Here is a 15,114-nt window from a genome sequence, read left to right as displayed (position 1 = left end):
CTGCGGGGGGCGCTGTGTGCGCAGCAGCCTGCAGGGGGCGCTGTGGGCGCAGCAGCCTGCAGGGGGCGCTGTGGGCGCAGCAGCCTGCAGGGGGCACTGTGGGTGCAGCAGCCTGCAGGGGGCGCTGTGGGTGCAGCAGCCTGCAGGGGGCTCTGTGGCCGTGGTGGACTGTGTGGGCACCAGCTGAGATCACAGTATCACATGCAAGCAAAATATTGCTGAAGACCATTAAGAAATGGCTCCAGCAGTACTGGATTTGAAAGAGGCGGAGGTGCCTGGGGAATCACTGCTGATGCCTGATGCATCCTGGCTGAGATCAGAGAATACCAGAAGAATGCAGACCTTAAGGCGTCTTCACAATCCCAGGACTGTATTTGCCAACCCCTTCCTCCTGAGTCAAGCATAAGGTTTTCACTAGAAAGAGCCTGGCTTCATGTACATGGAATTCTTTTTGTGATTTGCTCCCCTGCAATTCTCAATAAAGTTAGGGAAGCTTGGTTCTGGGCTTCAGTCTTCAGCTGCTAACTCCCTGCCTTTAAGTTCTGTTCTTTTTCTCAAATCCTGGGTGTCCCCTCTCTCTTTGTCCTCAGCCAACAACAAATCTTTTTATTAAGTGAAGATCAAAATTAAAGTTTGAGCAGAATATTCAGAGACATTACACTTTAGGAGACCAGGGTCAGGAGTTGTGCTGCCAGGGTCTGAATCCACCAGCTGCTCTGTGGGAGAAAGATAGGCATTCTCTTCGTGTGTGATGCACAGCCTCTAAAAACCGGCTGGAGGGTCAACTGTGCGTCAGTTCTGATTCTACAGTATGTTGTTGTGTGCCATCGAGTCGTTTGCGACTCATAGCGACCCTATGTACAAGAGCCCTAAACGCCGTTCTATCCTGTGCCAACCTCGCTGTCTCAAACACATTCATTCCCACCACTCCACTCACAGAATCGATCCATCTCATCGAGGGTCTTCCCTTCCTGCGCTGTCCCTCCACTCTCCCAAACATGATGTCCCTCTCCAAGGACCAGTCCCTGCTTGCAACATGCCCAAAGTATGTCAGATGAAGCTTCAGAATCCTTGTCTCCAAGGAGCATTCCTGCTTCACCCTCTCCAGAACAAACCCGTTTCTTCTCCTAGCAGTCCATGGTATAGTCAACACTCTTCTCCAGCACCACAACTCAAAGGCATCAATTCTCTTTCTATCATCCCTATTCACTGTCCAACTCTCCGGTGCATAGCAACAAAAATACTTATGTTCAGTTTAGAGTTGAATGTATATACTCACGCAGGGCTACCAAACCACTCTCCTTGTTTTAACTAGAGAACATGAATATAGATTATGCAGATTTTCATAATTCCATCCACATATTAATTGTATTATTTCTTGAAAAAGTTTCTTATCAAATAATTTTGGCCTCGGTTCTACAATATAATAGCAAAGAGAAAATTATGTTTCTGTTCAAATATTATGGGCTAGGACCTTTAGAAGTAGTGCGCTAGTGTCCAGAGAGCACCACCATGTTGCTGTCTGTGCCAAGAATGTCCTGCACTGTCCTGGCGCATCAGAATGGCCAGCAGGCCGGTGTCTGCTGTCCACCTTGGCTCTCCAGCGAACAGCTGCATGGCTTTGACATGGTTTTTGTCATCTGGTGTGCAACGTGATACGTCCGTGCAGGTGTTATCATGTCTCCTTTCTCCGTGAACATCCACTTGTCCTCTTTCTCACTTACATCACAATGCCCGTTCCCATCCAAGATATAGCAAGTCTCACCATCAAAATGTAAATGTTCTTCATCAAATATTTGAGTATTTTTGTCATAATTTGGTAGTTTATTTTTGCATATTGTTTTCATATCCACGCAGCGGTAGTCTCTCTCTTTCTGGACTCTTCTAGTTCTGGATCATTTTCGTCTTCTTCAGCATCCTGTTTCGAGGAAAAGACACCAAGCCAACGTAGTTGCTCCAGACTGACTGGGAGGTCAGACTCCATTTGCTGATCTGATTGTCTGAAGACTCATCCATAGACCACGCTTTCACTGTCTTAACGGCCTTACCTGGAGGGCGCCCACAAGTTGCAGGCACGGCCAGGGCACAGTGCAGCTCTAGGTACCTTGAATTTTTCATAGAGGACAAAGATTCTCACCACTGGGCCAATTGGCATAATTATGATGGATGGAGAAGAGATTGAGACGATTAACAATATCAGCTTGCTCGGCTCCACAATCACCACTTTTGGCACCAGCAGTCAGGAAATCAAAAGATGAATTGCATTGGGGAAGTCTGCTGTCTGGGGACCTCTCCCCAAGTACGAGGAGCAATGATGTTGGTCTAGAGACTAAGGTGTACCTGATCCAGGTCATGAGCTTTGCAATTACTTGCTATGTGTCAGAGAGTTGGATAATGATTAAGGATGGCAGAAGAAGAATAGATGGCTTTGTGTTGTGGTGCTGGAGAAGAGTATTGAACATCTCATAGATCACCAGGAGAACAAAGAGATCTGTCTTGGAGAGGATGAAACCAAGTTGGTCCTTGGAGGCAAGGATTTTGAAGCTCTGTCTCACATACTTTGGGCATGTTGCCAGGAGGGACCAGTCCCTGGAGAAAAACATCATACTTGGAAGTGGAGGGACAGCACAGGAGAGGAAAACCCAGATGAGCTGGATTTACACGATAACGGGGACGGTGGGATTATATGTGCTGGAATCAGTGAGACTGGCTCAGGATAGGGCAGGGTTCCAACTTGTTGTGACAGGGTTGTTATGAGTTGCCGGCGACTCAACGGCACATAACAGCAACAGCAGACATTACAGGTTGATACTGAATTGCAGTTTTAAGACAAAGTTAGAAAGACACCGTGTGGCCTGCACATCCTCACGGCCATCCTTGGCTGCGTGCATTGCTGACCACTGTGCCAGTCTGTCTCACGGAGGGTAGGGAGCTTCTTCATCCTCTTCCTGGGGACATCACTGAGAGGGACTGGTGTCTGGGAGAGGACACCGCGTTGGTGCTGTGGAGGGAGACCCTGGGTGAGGTGGCTTGGCACAGTAGCCACGGCGTGGACTTGAACTTAGTGGTGTGAGATGGAGGAGCACTGGGCCCCGTTTGACTCTGTCGTGGCCACTATGAGGTGCAGCGCCCCTGTAGCCAGCAGCAGCAGGAGGATGTTTCTTCTGGAGCCCAGTGCCCTGGGCCTTGGGAAGGGCCTTCATCTTCCCCAGTTGAGGGCATGACTGAATGATGTGCTTCCTGCACGGTGGACGTGGCCTCTGCTGACTGTGGGCCTCTGTCCCCCAGGGTCTTGTATGGGGACGTCTGGCTCTGCATCTCACAGCCTGGGGGCGGGCTCAGGAACACTTGCTTTTATGAGTTTGGAATCACAAATAGGATCGCCACGTTACTGTGGGCCTGGGGCTGCGGCCGTGAGCCAGGAGCTGGGGGCTGTGGGTCTGGACAGGCTCTGGGGGACCACAAGGCCGCTGCGCCCAGAGCCATGGGTCCCCCGGACGGCTCGGGTTTCACAGGCTGTAAAACCCAAACACAATTGCAGGTGTGGAGAGAAAACTGCTGATCGGTAAAGTAACACACTGGGCGGGGGGTGGAGGGTGGGGGGGCACTTGGGGACCGTGTTAGAAAAGCTCTGTAAGCGTGGCTGGGCGACCGGCTCTCTCCCTGCTGACCACTCCTGTCGCCAGCAGGGTGAGGGAGGACTGGCCTGTACCTAGCACTGCAGGGCTTGAGACTGCCACTGGAATCTTTTCTACTGGACCGGGCTTGGGGAGTTCCTGTGTCGACACCAGCGTTGCCACCCCCTGCTCCCCTGTGGCTGGGGCCACTCCGTGCTGCCTTCTGTCCCGTCTGCTGTTTCTGCTTGTCACCTCAGAGGGAACTTTCCTGAAAGTGAGCGCGCCTCATCTGCTGGGAGGTCCCTACTGCCCTCTCTCCCATCCTGCTCCTGAGCGGCCCCACGCAGGACGCAGGACGCAGGACGCGCTGTCCCCCCTCCTCCCCCTCCCTGCTGGCAGACTTTCTCTCAGCAGCTTCCAGAAATCTTCCAGATGCAGCCTCTGCTGGGATGCCCTTTTGTCTTGAATTGAACGGGTTCCTGTCCAAATGGATGCTGAGTCCTAAGGCTCTCCCATGAGATCATGCAGGAGCAGCTGATGCTGGGAATGCCGTTGGTGTGGGGTGTGTCTGAAACGGCCACGCGGAGACACAGAGCAGCAGGGCGTCCACGGTGGTGGGAGCACCTGTGAGGGGCTGCACGCCGGCCGAGATGGCCCTGGCTAGCTGGGGAGGAGGCTGGGGCAGCTCGCAGGCAGATGGGGACCTTCTCCTAGGCCAGTGCCCGACATTCAGATTCTGGCCTCCTGACCTGCGGGCAAATAGTCTTCTCTTTGCTAAAGTCCCACCCTGGCATTTCTGCTACAGCAGCCCTGGAGCCCAAGGCACCCTCCTTGTGTCCCCGAGGCCCTGGCCTTGAGCTTGTCCACCCCACGTGTTTGTTGGGACCTTCTGGCATTTTGCCTGAGTCTGGACTTCAGCTGGGGGGCTAGTGGAGCTCTCACACTGAGGTGGGAGAGGAGCTGGGCGTGGATGGGTGTGTGGGGGACAGGTGAGGAACTTGAGGACAGTGTGCAGAGGCCTGAGGCTCAGAATGGTCACGCAGACCCCTGTCCTCCAGGCGTGAAGGAGTTTGAGGAAGTGTGTATCCCAGTCAGAGGGCTTCGTGTCAGGACTCTGAGCCAGGCCACCCCCACCTCGGGGGCAGATCCTCCCCGTTGAGCCTCCATTTCTTTAGGGCAAAGTGGAGAGGCCCGACCTCCTGATGCTGGAGGTCCCCTCCCATCACAGTGTGCCTCGGTTACCAGCCAGCCTGGAGCATGGTCACTTCTTCCTGAGGAGCACACCAGGGACAGGGGTCTTCCGCTGACCCCCAAGGGCCCAGTGCCCTGGAGACGATGGCCTTCCACTCCACAGTGTGGATCAGTAGGATCCCAGGGTGTAAACTGACCCTGCTCCACATACCCAGCCCCCATCCTTCCTCCCTTCTGAGCCAGCCTCTGCCTGGCATCTTCCAAGGTGACCAGAATTTTCATTTTCTGATGAAAAGAAAGCAAATTAAATCAAAAGAAGGAAATAATGCACACCCAGGTTTGTTGCTGCTTTGTTCACAATAGCAAACAGAAACAGCCAAAGTGCCCTTCAACAAATGAATGGATAGAGAAGCTGCGGTATCTTCACACAATGGAATATTACACAGCACTGAAAAACAAAAAAAACTCATGAAATATTATACTAAATGGGTGACCCTAGAGGACATTGTGCTGAATGAAATATCTTAATCACAAAAGGATAAATACTGCATAATGTCAGTGTTATAAAACAGGACTGACATGGGTTGAAGGGAAATTAAAAAAAAGAGGGGATAAATAATGTACACTGTATTGAAATAGATGAGGGAGAGAACTGCATAAAAGGAATATATGATTGGGTATTATTTGCATGACAACAGTCCAGAATAAGAGCTGCATAGTAATGTGAACTGAGGTGGGGGTGGGGAATTGTACAACAATGAAATATTTTTTTTTCCCCAAGAGAAAAGTGAACTGGGTTGGAGCAGGGATGAAAATGTGCAACAATGAATGAATGGAAATCCAAGTTCTCTATAAACTTTCATTAAAATATCAATTAAAAAAGTGGTCAGGGATGGGGGAGTGTATAAAATGAAAGGACCTTTTTTACAAAGAAAAAGTGAATGGGGGGATAGGGAAGAAAATGTGCAACAACGAATGAATGGAAATCCAAGTTCTTTATAAACTGTCATTAAAATAAAAAAAAATTAAAAAAGAAGAAAAGATTTCAACCCGAATATTGGAGAAGGGGGTCATATTCACAATATGCAGAGACTTCCTATAACCCAGTCCCTAGAAGAGAATCCAGGTTAAAAACGGGCGAGTCACTCTGGGACTGTGTGTATCCATCCTCCCCGCCCCGCTGTCGCTGAGCCGCTCCCGGATCTTAGGGACCGAGGGCTGCAAACCTCCCCTCCCTCAGATTGAATGGTGGGCATGAACAGCTTTCAGTTAGCATCGAGCACCCACCACTGCCAAGAGCCAGGGATCCTGCGTTAATCTTCAGTTCTTTGCAGTGGAATCTGAACAGACTTGAAGCCCACCCACCGTCAGCTGTAAATCGCATGGGGAGGGGGTGACTGCACATCTTTCTCCCAGGAGCAGCTGGTGGATTCAAACTCTCCACCTTTGGACTGACAGTGCAACTCTCTACCCACTAAGCCACCAGACGGTGGTCATTAGTCATTAATCCCCCCAAGTCCTGACCCATGGCAGTCCCCCGATGGTCTCCCCCGTCGTCACAGGAGCAAACGGCCTCATCTTTCTCTCTCAAGCAATGGGTTCAAACTGCCAACCTTTCCGTTAGCAGCTCAGCACCTAGGCAAGTCTAAATGACAGTGATACCACTGCACTGGTACAAGCCAGGACCCAGGCAGTGACGCGGGTGAGGATGTGGACGGGCGGCCTTACCCAGCGCAGCGTCCTTGCTGTCTTCATGTCAGGATCCTGGCTCAGCACCCGCTGTATGAACTCAGGGGCTGCAGGGGAGTCTGGCAGGTCTGGAGGTGACAGCGGCCCATGTGGGGGACACAGTGCACACATGCACACCCGGCATACACACAAAACACACCACGCACAGCACACACCATACAATGCACACCCAGCACACACACTACATGTACACAACATGCAGGGCTTTACTCTCATCAAGCCCCCTTTACCATGGAGACCTGTGAGGACCTGTGGGTCCCAGAGCCTGGGGCCTGCAAGAGGCCAATGCCGCCTGCAGCGGGCTGTGACTGGTCCACAGGACGCTCCCAAGCCCAGCAGCTCCTGCACATCCTCTCTTCGTGGCGGTCACCCTGGTCCATCCTGTTGAGCCATCCTGGTGAGCTGAGTGGACAGATTACTGAAGGTGCAGCTGAGCCCGGCTGCTCACACAGCAGTGGGGCTGCCCCAAGTCCAAGCCTCAGAGCTAGAGCAGAGAGTGGGGGCCTCGGAGAAAGGGCTTGAAGACAAGCCACAAAGGAGAATGCAAACTGCCAACACGTCAGATTCAAAGAACACCAAGTCCAGACTACTGACTGGGAGGTTTTATTTTTCCTTAAAAAATTGGCAGCGAGTTGGGGAGAACCCCCAAAGACGGCATACGTAGTGAGGGTGCAGAGAGGCGTGAACCTCTGAACGTTTCTGGCAGGAGAATGAAATGTTACAGTTTTTTAAAAGTACTTTGGCAGAAGCTTAAGAAAATACCTTTACCTTTTAATCCTATCATTCCTGTTCTAGAAATTTAAATATTTGAAAATGCATACAAAGTACATGCAGATTTAAACGGATGTGTTTGAGTGTGATTTGAGTGGGTAAAAAGTTAATTTTCCATCCAATCATTCCGGCCGTTCTGTTTCCTGACACTGAGTCCCGTCCCCACACTGTGGCAGCATCCTCCCCAGTCCCTTCCATGTTTCCTGTTTTCACTGGTCCTTCTTCTCCACCCTTCTGTGCTTTCTGCTTCTGATTTTAAGGCAAGGATTAATTAGAATAGGAAAATAGGAGATGGTTTAAGTAAGCGAGCGGAGGGCAGGGCTTTGTAGATGTCCTTGATCACGTCGTGGGCGCTTCCCTCTATTTCCAGTTTTTGGGGGTTGTTTTTGTTTTTTAATGGTGAATAAGAGCTGAATTATGCTTCTTTTAAAAAAATCACCTGTGTGTTATTCTTTAGCCTATAACGTGTGGGGTGATGTTCGTTGGTTTTCAAATAGTGAACCAGCCTGCAGCCCTGCAGTCAACCTGACTTGTTACCACGTTTAATGCCTTTTACGTGTGGTTGAATTATATTTGTTAATTGATGTTTTCTATGCCTGTATTCCTGAGAAATAGTGGTCTCTAGTCTTAAGTGCCCTTTTTTTTTTTAGTCTTTTTTTTCTTACTATCTCTGATTGGTTTTGGCATCAGCATCGTAAAATGAACCAAGGAGCTCCCCTTCTCTGCTGTGTCTGTAAGGGGTTCTGTCGGATGTGTGTGACCACAGGGAGCTGCACTGACTCAAAGGTGGGGTCTCTGGTGACTTGAACCCACCCCCCAGCCACTCCACAGGAGGAAAGCGACAGTCCCCTCTTGGGATTTACTTCTGAAAACTCACAGGCGAGTCTCCTACGTGTCTCTTCTGGCTCGATGGCATTGAGTTTCGGTTGGAGTTTTTGGTAGATGTTTGAACCATCGCCACCTGGAACCTTTTTTTTGAGGATTTAAAAATTATGTGTGTAGTTTCCCTACGAGTCACGCTGTGATCACCGTGGTTGTGTCAGCTCTGATTCAGCGAGTGTGCACCATGAGACAGACCCCCACAGGTCGTGCACCCCTGCTGGTCTGTGATTGGCAGCTGTGCTCACAGGAGACATTGGCTGCATATGGAAGGTGGATCTGCAGGCCTTTCTTCCTGGTCTCACGAAGCCTGCTGGGCCTCACAGCAGCACCCAGCTGGACAGGTGGTGGTGGCCGTGGGGCACTCAGGCTGCGGAGGGACCTGCTTTCTGCCAGGTAAGCTGCGTCTCTCAGCGGTGGTCGGCGTTGCTGAGAGGTCAGTTTCATGTGGAGGTCGATCAGAGCCTCCTCGTCAGGTGTTTGCTGTTGGCAGGGTCTGTAATTATACCCCCTGTTCCGTTCCTTATAGAAGCAATTTAGAAAAAGCAATTTCTGTTTACCACTCTTGCTAGATGGTTATTGATCTTTTCTGAGGATCAGCTTTTCATCTCACTGTCTCCCTGACCACCATTATTGGGCATCCGTTTACCCTCTGATGCTCTCAGTCTTTGTTTTGCCCCAGAGAAACCTCCTGGGGTCTGGGCTCTGTTCAGATGAGAGCAGAGCAGCTGACGGAGGGCTGGTCACGTCCCATGTGAAACAACTGCTCTGCGCCCTCAACTCGGCTCCGGCCTGGCCTTGTGCTGTGGAGTGGACAACAGGAGTTCCTTCCGGAAGCCCACAGGGGAGTCAAAGGTGGGATATGAAGGGTGAGCTTTTGATGGGATGTGTCCGCAGTGCAGAAGTGAGATTATGGGACTGGTCAAAGGTCCAGACCTTCGGTTTACTGGGTTCCCAGGACAACTTTGCTTTTTGGGTACCTGTTAGTAAAACTGCCTCCTGAAGCAAATCCCTGCTTTGGGGGCCATCCTAAAGATGGGTCACATGCTGTTCCTCAAAGTCCCTTGCCACCACTGTGGCTCCTCTGGCAACAAATCATGGTGTCCTGCCCTCCAGGCCTCCAGGGAAGGAAGGAACCCTTGGGGCTCAGTGCCTGAGGTTCTCCACATGGAGGGTTGGGGGGCACAGGCAGAGGTGGACTTGGTCTCCAGACCCCAGCGGGTCTTTAAGGTCAGAGGCTGTGCTTCCTGTCGCCCTGCTGACACACGGTGTCTGTTCCTTCACCATGAACCCTCACCCTGCAGGTTCTGTCCCAGCCGCAGTCACTCCAAGGTGTCTTTCAGACATTCTCACTGCTGTGTATCTCAGACCTTTGCTTCTCATCCACCCTGAGACCCTCTGCTTCCTGCTCTGCGGCCAGATTGTCGACTGAGGCCTGGACGCTCTCTCACGGTGTGGCTTGGATTTCAACTCTGTCAGGAGAGGGAGCTGCCTCACGGCTGCTGAACCAGAGCAGGGCTGAGTGGGAGTAACGCTGACCTTGTCACCACAGGGAGGGGATCTGAGCCCTGACCTTGCACTTGACCTGGGACACCCCAGGAAGGCAAAGGGGAGCCCCACTGGCCTAGTCTGGGCAGTTAGTGGACAGCAGCGTTTCCTGGGCTGGGCGAGGTGGAGAGGTGGGGACGATTCCCACCTTCTGGGAGCCCCCTTCCAGGGCTCGGATGAGAGAGTAGGTTTTTGTTGGGATTTTTATCTCCACTTGGTATGAGTTGCACTGTGTCCAACAAAAAATATGGGTTGGAATTCTGACCCCTCTCCCCTCAGAGGAGCCCAGAGGGCTCCATGGTTAAATACTTGGCTGCTCTTCTGAAGGTCAGTAGTTCAAACCCACCAGGCTCTCCACGGGAGGAGAGACATGGTGATCAGACCACCTCTACTGGTCGCTTCCAGCTCTGCAGCCGTGGCATTGTACGGCACCAGTCAGAGGAGGGGACCGGTGATGGAGCTGCTGACTTCACAGCTGGCAGCTCCACACGTGATGCGCCTCACAGCTCCTGAGGAAACACAACAACCTAGAAAGCCCGAGGGGGCAGTTCTCCTTGTCCCTCGGGGTCACTGTGAGTGGGGACCCTCCGGTGACTATCAGCACCCCCTTCCTGTGGCTGCTCCCGTCCGGGTGGACCTCTCCTTGCACGTTGATGAGGCCACGTCTGTGTAGCGTGTGCGTTCACCTACTGGCTATTGAGATCCAGGAGAGAAGCTCAGGCCCAGAGACCAGGAAGCGCAAAGTGGGGACGACATGCTCACGGAGGTCACCGGGGATGTGGACAAGGTCTCCGGAGAAGACCAGGATTCCTTCTCCTTAGAGGACAGAGACCACTCTCCCCTAGAGGAGTGCCCTGTGCCCAGACTTCTGGCCTCCCAAACGGGGGCAAAATGAATTGCTGTTCCTTAAAGCCACCCCCACCCCCCCGCTTTGTGTTCTGTATCTGTATCTCTATCTCTTTGAAGTGCTGAAGTTCAAAGACTAAGGTGCACCTGGCCTAAACCATGATTTTTTCAATATGTGTGTGAATGTGGACAATGAATACAGGATATCGAAGAAGAATCAATGACTTTGGATTGTATTGGTGAAGAATATTGGATACCCCATGGACTGTCCAAAAGCGCGACGTTAGCCTTGAAGGAAGTGCAGCCAGCCTGCCCCTAGAGGTACCGATGGTACCCTTACTTTGGGCCTGTTGTCAGGAAAACATATTTCCAGTCCCTGGGGAAAAAGGCATCATGCTTGAAAAGGTCAGCAAAAAACCAGGAATCTCTTCCTGAGGTGGGATGACACAGTGTCTGCAGCAGTGGACGTGACCATGGCAGAGGGAGGCCAGGCTTCCGCTCTGCTGCACGTGACTAAGGACCTCGCTGCCATCGGGCCAGAGCTGACCCACAGCTGACCCTCCCTTGGGTTTTCTGAGGCTGTAAATCACACAGGTAGAAGCTGGTGTCCTCCCCCTCCCTTGGACGCTCGGTGGGTTTGAACCATCCGCCTCTGGATTGGCAGCGCAGCTTCTTACCGGCTAGACCACCAGAGCGTCCTGTTGCACGTAGGACCACTGTGAGTTGGAACTCATTTGGTACCTAAAAACAATAACAGCAGCACAAATCTCCTAAACTGGGGTGGGAACCCACTCCTGTTCCTTGAGGCCGACTCCTAGTGGCATTCCTATTTCTCTCTAAGTCAACAACTGGATGATAGAACGAACTGACTGAAAGCAGGAAGACGGCACTTGCTGACAGTTCTGACCCCGTCAGCGCCATGCCTCGGATCTGGGGTGTCCAAAGAGCACCCACAGAACTGAGCCAGAGAGTTTACACCACGTTGCTCCTCAGAGTGCACGTTCTCCGGCTGGTCGCCCTCCTCCTGTTCAGGGGTCTTTTAGGTTATGTGCAAGCTGCAGACTTCCCAGGCCCTTCAGCTGCTCTCGCCGGATGGAGGGAAGGTGCATACCTGGACGGAGGGAAGGTGCATACCTGCGAGAACAGACACTTTGTGCCAGGTCCCAGAAGGTGTTGTGGGGAGAGGAGCTGGAGGAGTTAGGGGTGCACAGAAGGCAGCCTTCACCCTGCCGTGAACGGACGTGGGAAAGGCTTGCGGAGCTTGTTGTAATAGAACAATTACTAAAACAGCATCCACGTCCTCACGTAAACACCCTGGTCAGGGCGGCCAGGACAGTGCTGCACCGACCCTAACCTGAGAGGCAGGCTGGTGTGGGGAGGGAAGATGAGGCCACGCCTTCTGAAGGGAGCCCCCAGAAGGTGCCCTCCTGCCTTTCCATTTGGCTTTAGCTCAGTGTCCGGCTGGCTGTCTGCACCGACTCTCCTCTGTCCACCAGCACTGCCGCCCCCAGTGGCCTGTGTAAGCTTTGGAGCAGATGGGAGGGAGCAGTCAGCACAGGGGTGCACACGCCCCTCCTCCTCATTAGAGGAAGGCCATTTCCTCTCTGCAAGAAGGGAAACCAGGTGGGGTTCCAGATTCCCAGGGACTGGACACCAGCCCAGCCTTTTCTGGGTCACCGGCCGGGGACAGGCAGAGGAGGGGCTGCATCCAGTCAGATGAGTCGCCCTCTGACCTGACTAGCTATTGTCCTGGTCCCCACAGCACCACCCTCATTCTTTTGGGGAGATGGCTAGAATACTGGCCATCAAGGTGACATGGGAAGCCCATCCACCCCAGCTCTGGGTTGAGAGATGAGACGTGTCCACTCGCCACAGCTGGTCCTGGTCAGAGGGTCTTGGGAAGAAAGTGACCCTCCTCTACCTTGCAGGAGAGAGCACCTAGGTTAGAAGTGAAGGTGGAGGCTGGTGAGGGACAGGAGATGCTCAGGGACACAGTCCAGCGTCCTAGGGAGAGACCACTGGGTCTGACAGCCACCATCTTCCCACCAGTGCTGTGGTACTGGGGGATGCCGGGACACCTGTGGGTGTTGAGATATGGTATTTTGTGTGTTAAAGCACCTTAATATACTGACAACAATCTTACACAAGAGAGTGGCTACACTGGCTGGATGGTCTAACCGCAACAGTGACCCGGGAGGCTGACGTGCACCCGGGGGAAGGCAGAACATCAATTCATTGTGGGATCTGGGTGTCCTGGAGCCAGGAAGACTGAATGAGCCCCCACAACCATCACCCTGAGAAAAATCCTTAAGCCTTAAACCAAAATTAGCTCCTGAACTCTTAAAATCAAGCAATAGTGGGAATAGAAAATACCTCAAATCCTACTGAAAAACAGTTTGGCACATTGAAAACAGAAGTGCCATTTGCTCTAGCAATGTCACTACTAGATACATATCCCAAAGGAATAAAGTCTGTGATACAAACTGACATACACACACCCATGTTTATTATTGCAGCTTTATTCACAATGGTCAAGAGCTGGAAACAAGCCAAATGTCCACTAACAGATGAACAGCTAAAGAAACCATGGCATGTCCACACAGTGGAGGACTGTGCGTTACTGAAGACACTCAAGAATTTGTGAAAGAGTGTGCAGTGATGTCAGGTTGAAGACTAAGGTGTACCTTATTTAGGCCACAGTCTTCTCAATAACTTACTGTCCATCAGGAAGCTGGACAATGAATAAGGATGACAGAAGAATAGATGCCTTTGAGTTGTGGTGTTGGAGAAGAGAGCTGAAAGTCCTGTGGACGGCCAAGAGAACAAACAGATATGTCTTGGAAAGAGTGCAGCCCGAGTGCCTGGGGCAAGGATGGCTTAGCTTCATAGTCCGTACTCTGGACATGTTGCTAGGACAGGGTATTCCTTGGAAGGAGACATCATGCTTGGAAAGGTGGAGGGCCAGCTAAAGAGAGGAAGACCCCAGGCAGGTGGATTGACCCTGTGAGGGACGATGGGGAAGGCCCAGGAATGGGCAGGGTTCAGGCTGGCTGCTCATAGGTCGCTCTGACTCCACAGCATCCAACAACAACAACATACAACATGGGTGAGCTTAGAACAAATGATGCAGAGCGATGTAAGCCCGGCACAAAAAGACAATGGTAAGGTTAGGCTGCTCTTGGAAAAAGCTAAGGAAAGGTTCCCATGCAGAGTCACTCTTGGAGGGTTAACAGGGCTGAGAAGGGAGGGAGAGGGAGTGGAAAGTAATAAAGGGTGAAGTTAGATCAAGGGAAAGACAAGGTAAGAGAAGAATGAGTGGACATTGTGATGACTCACATCACATTAATCACTAGTGCACAGCAAGGTATCTACGCAGGATGGTATGAAAAACCTGCGTTATTTTACAACAACAACAAATAATAAAAAAGCAGTCACCAATCAGTGGTGTTGTTAAGTGCCATCGAGCTGTTTCTGACTCCCACAGGCCCTGCGCTGTCTCGTGCCCTCCGTGTTACCGCTCATAGACCTGAACCGCTGTTGCATTCACTGTGCCAGTTTACCCGGCTGGGAATCTGTTCTTTTTCTCTGATCCTTTTCCTTTCCCTTCTTTAGGACAATGTGCCCAAAGCAGAAAGACAAAGGCCCCTGCCTCCATGGAGCAGGCTGCCTGCACGTCCTTCTTTTTTGTTCTGTTTGTTTTTTCAGCAGTTCATGGGGTGTTCAGCACTCTTCTCCAACACCATAACTCAGAGGTAACAGTTCTTCTGTCATCCTTATTCATTGTCCAAGTTTCAGACGCATAGGAAGTAACTTGGCTCAGGCACACTTTAGTCTTTAAACGGACCTCTTTGCCTTTAGCTCTTTGGAGAAGTTCTTGACAGCAAATTATCCCAGGGCAACATATCATTTGATTTCTTAACTGCAACCATACAAGGATCTCACATGATGGTCTGCACAGGAACCAGCTTGATGATGTCTGTGAAAGAATTGCTGGAGAAGCTTAACATCAGCTATGAAAACTAGGCCAGGTGCTGATTGTGGAACAGAACATCAACCACTCATATGCAAGCTTAAAATGAAGTTAAAGAAAGTGAAGTAAAATCCACAGGAACCAAAATTTGACCTTGAGTCTATCTTACCTGAATTAAAAAAAAAATCTGAGGAACAGTTTTGAGACCTTGAACACTAATGAGCAAAGACCACATGAGCTGGGGAAGATATCAAGAATATTATCCATGAAGAATGCAAAAAAGGTTTAAAAGGAATAGATTATTGGTATGAGAGAAGTCCAGAATAAGAGAAGATAGCAAGGTGAACTGGGGAAGGGGTAGAGAGGGAGGGAGAAAATGATGCCACAGTGAGTGAATATTTTATTTTCAAAAAGTGAGCTGGGGGTAGGCAGGAAAATGTACAACAATGAATGAATGAAAATCCAACTCTTCTGTAAACTTTTGTTAAAATCACAATTAAAAAAATGAGAGAAAATGAAAGAATGCAAAAGGTCATTACGAAG

The 15,114-nt window shown here is 51.0% G+C and overlaps 1 pseudogene; it reads right to left on the bottom strand.

Moving 5' to 3' along the window:
* Window positions 1-1,453: 1,453 nt before the first annotated feature.
* Window positions 1,454-8,654, bottom strand: LOC102863678 (annotated as a pseudogene).
* Window positions 8,655-15,114: the final 6,460 nt, after the last annotated feature.

The sequence above is a fragment of the Elephantulus edwardii genome, unplaced genomic scaffold (genome assembly GCF_000299155.1).
Source record: "Elephantulus edwardii isolate Elephantulus edwardi_28Jun2011 unplaced genomic scaffold, EleEdw1.0 scaffold00127, whole genome shotgun sequence".
Taxonomy (NCBI): domain Eukaryota; kingdom Metazoa; phylum Chordata; class Mammalia; order Macroscelidea; family Macroscelididae; genus Elephantulus; species Elephantulus edwardii.
The sequence above is the reverse complement of the archived record's forward strand: the minus strand, read 5'-3'. Positions and strand labels throughout refer to the sequence as shown.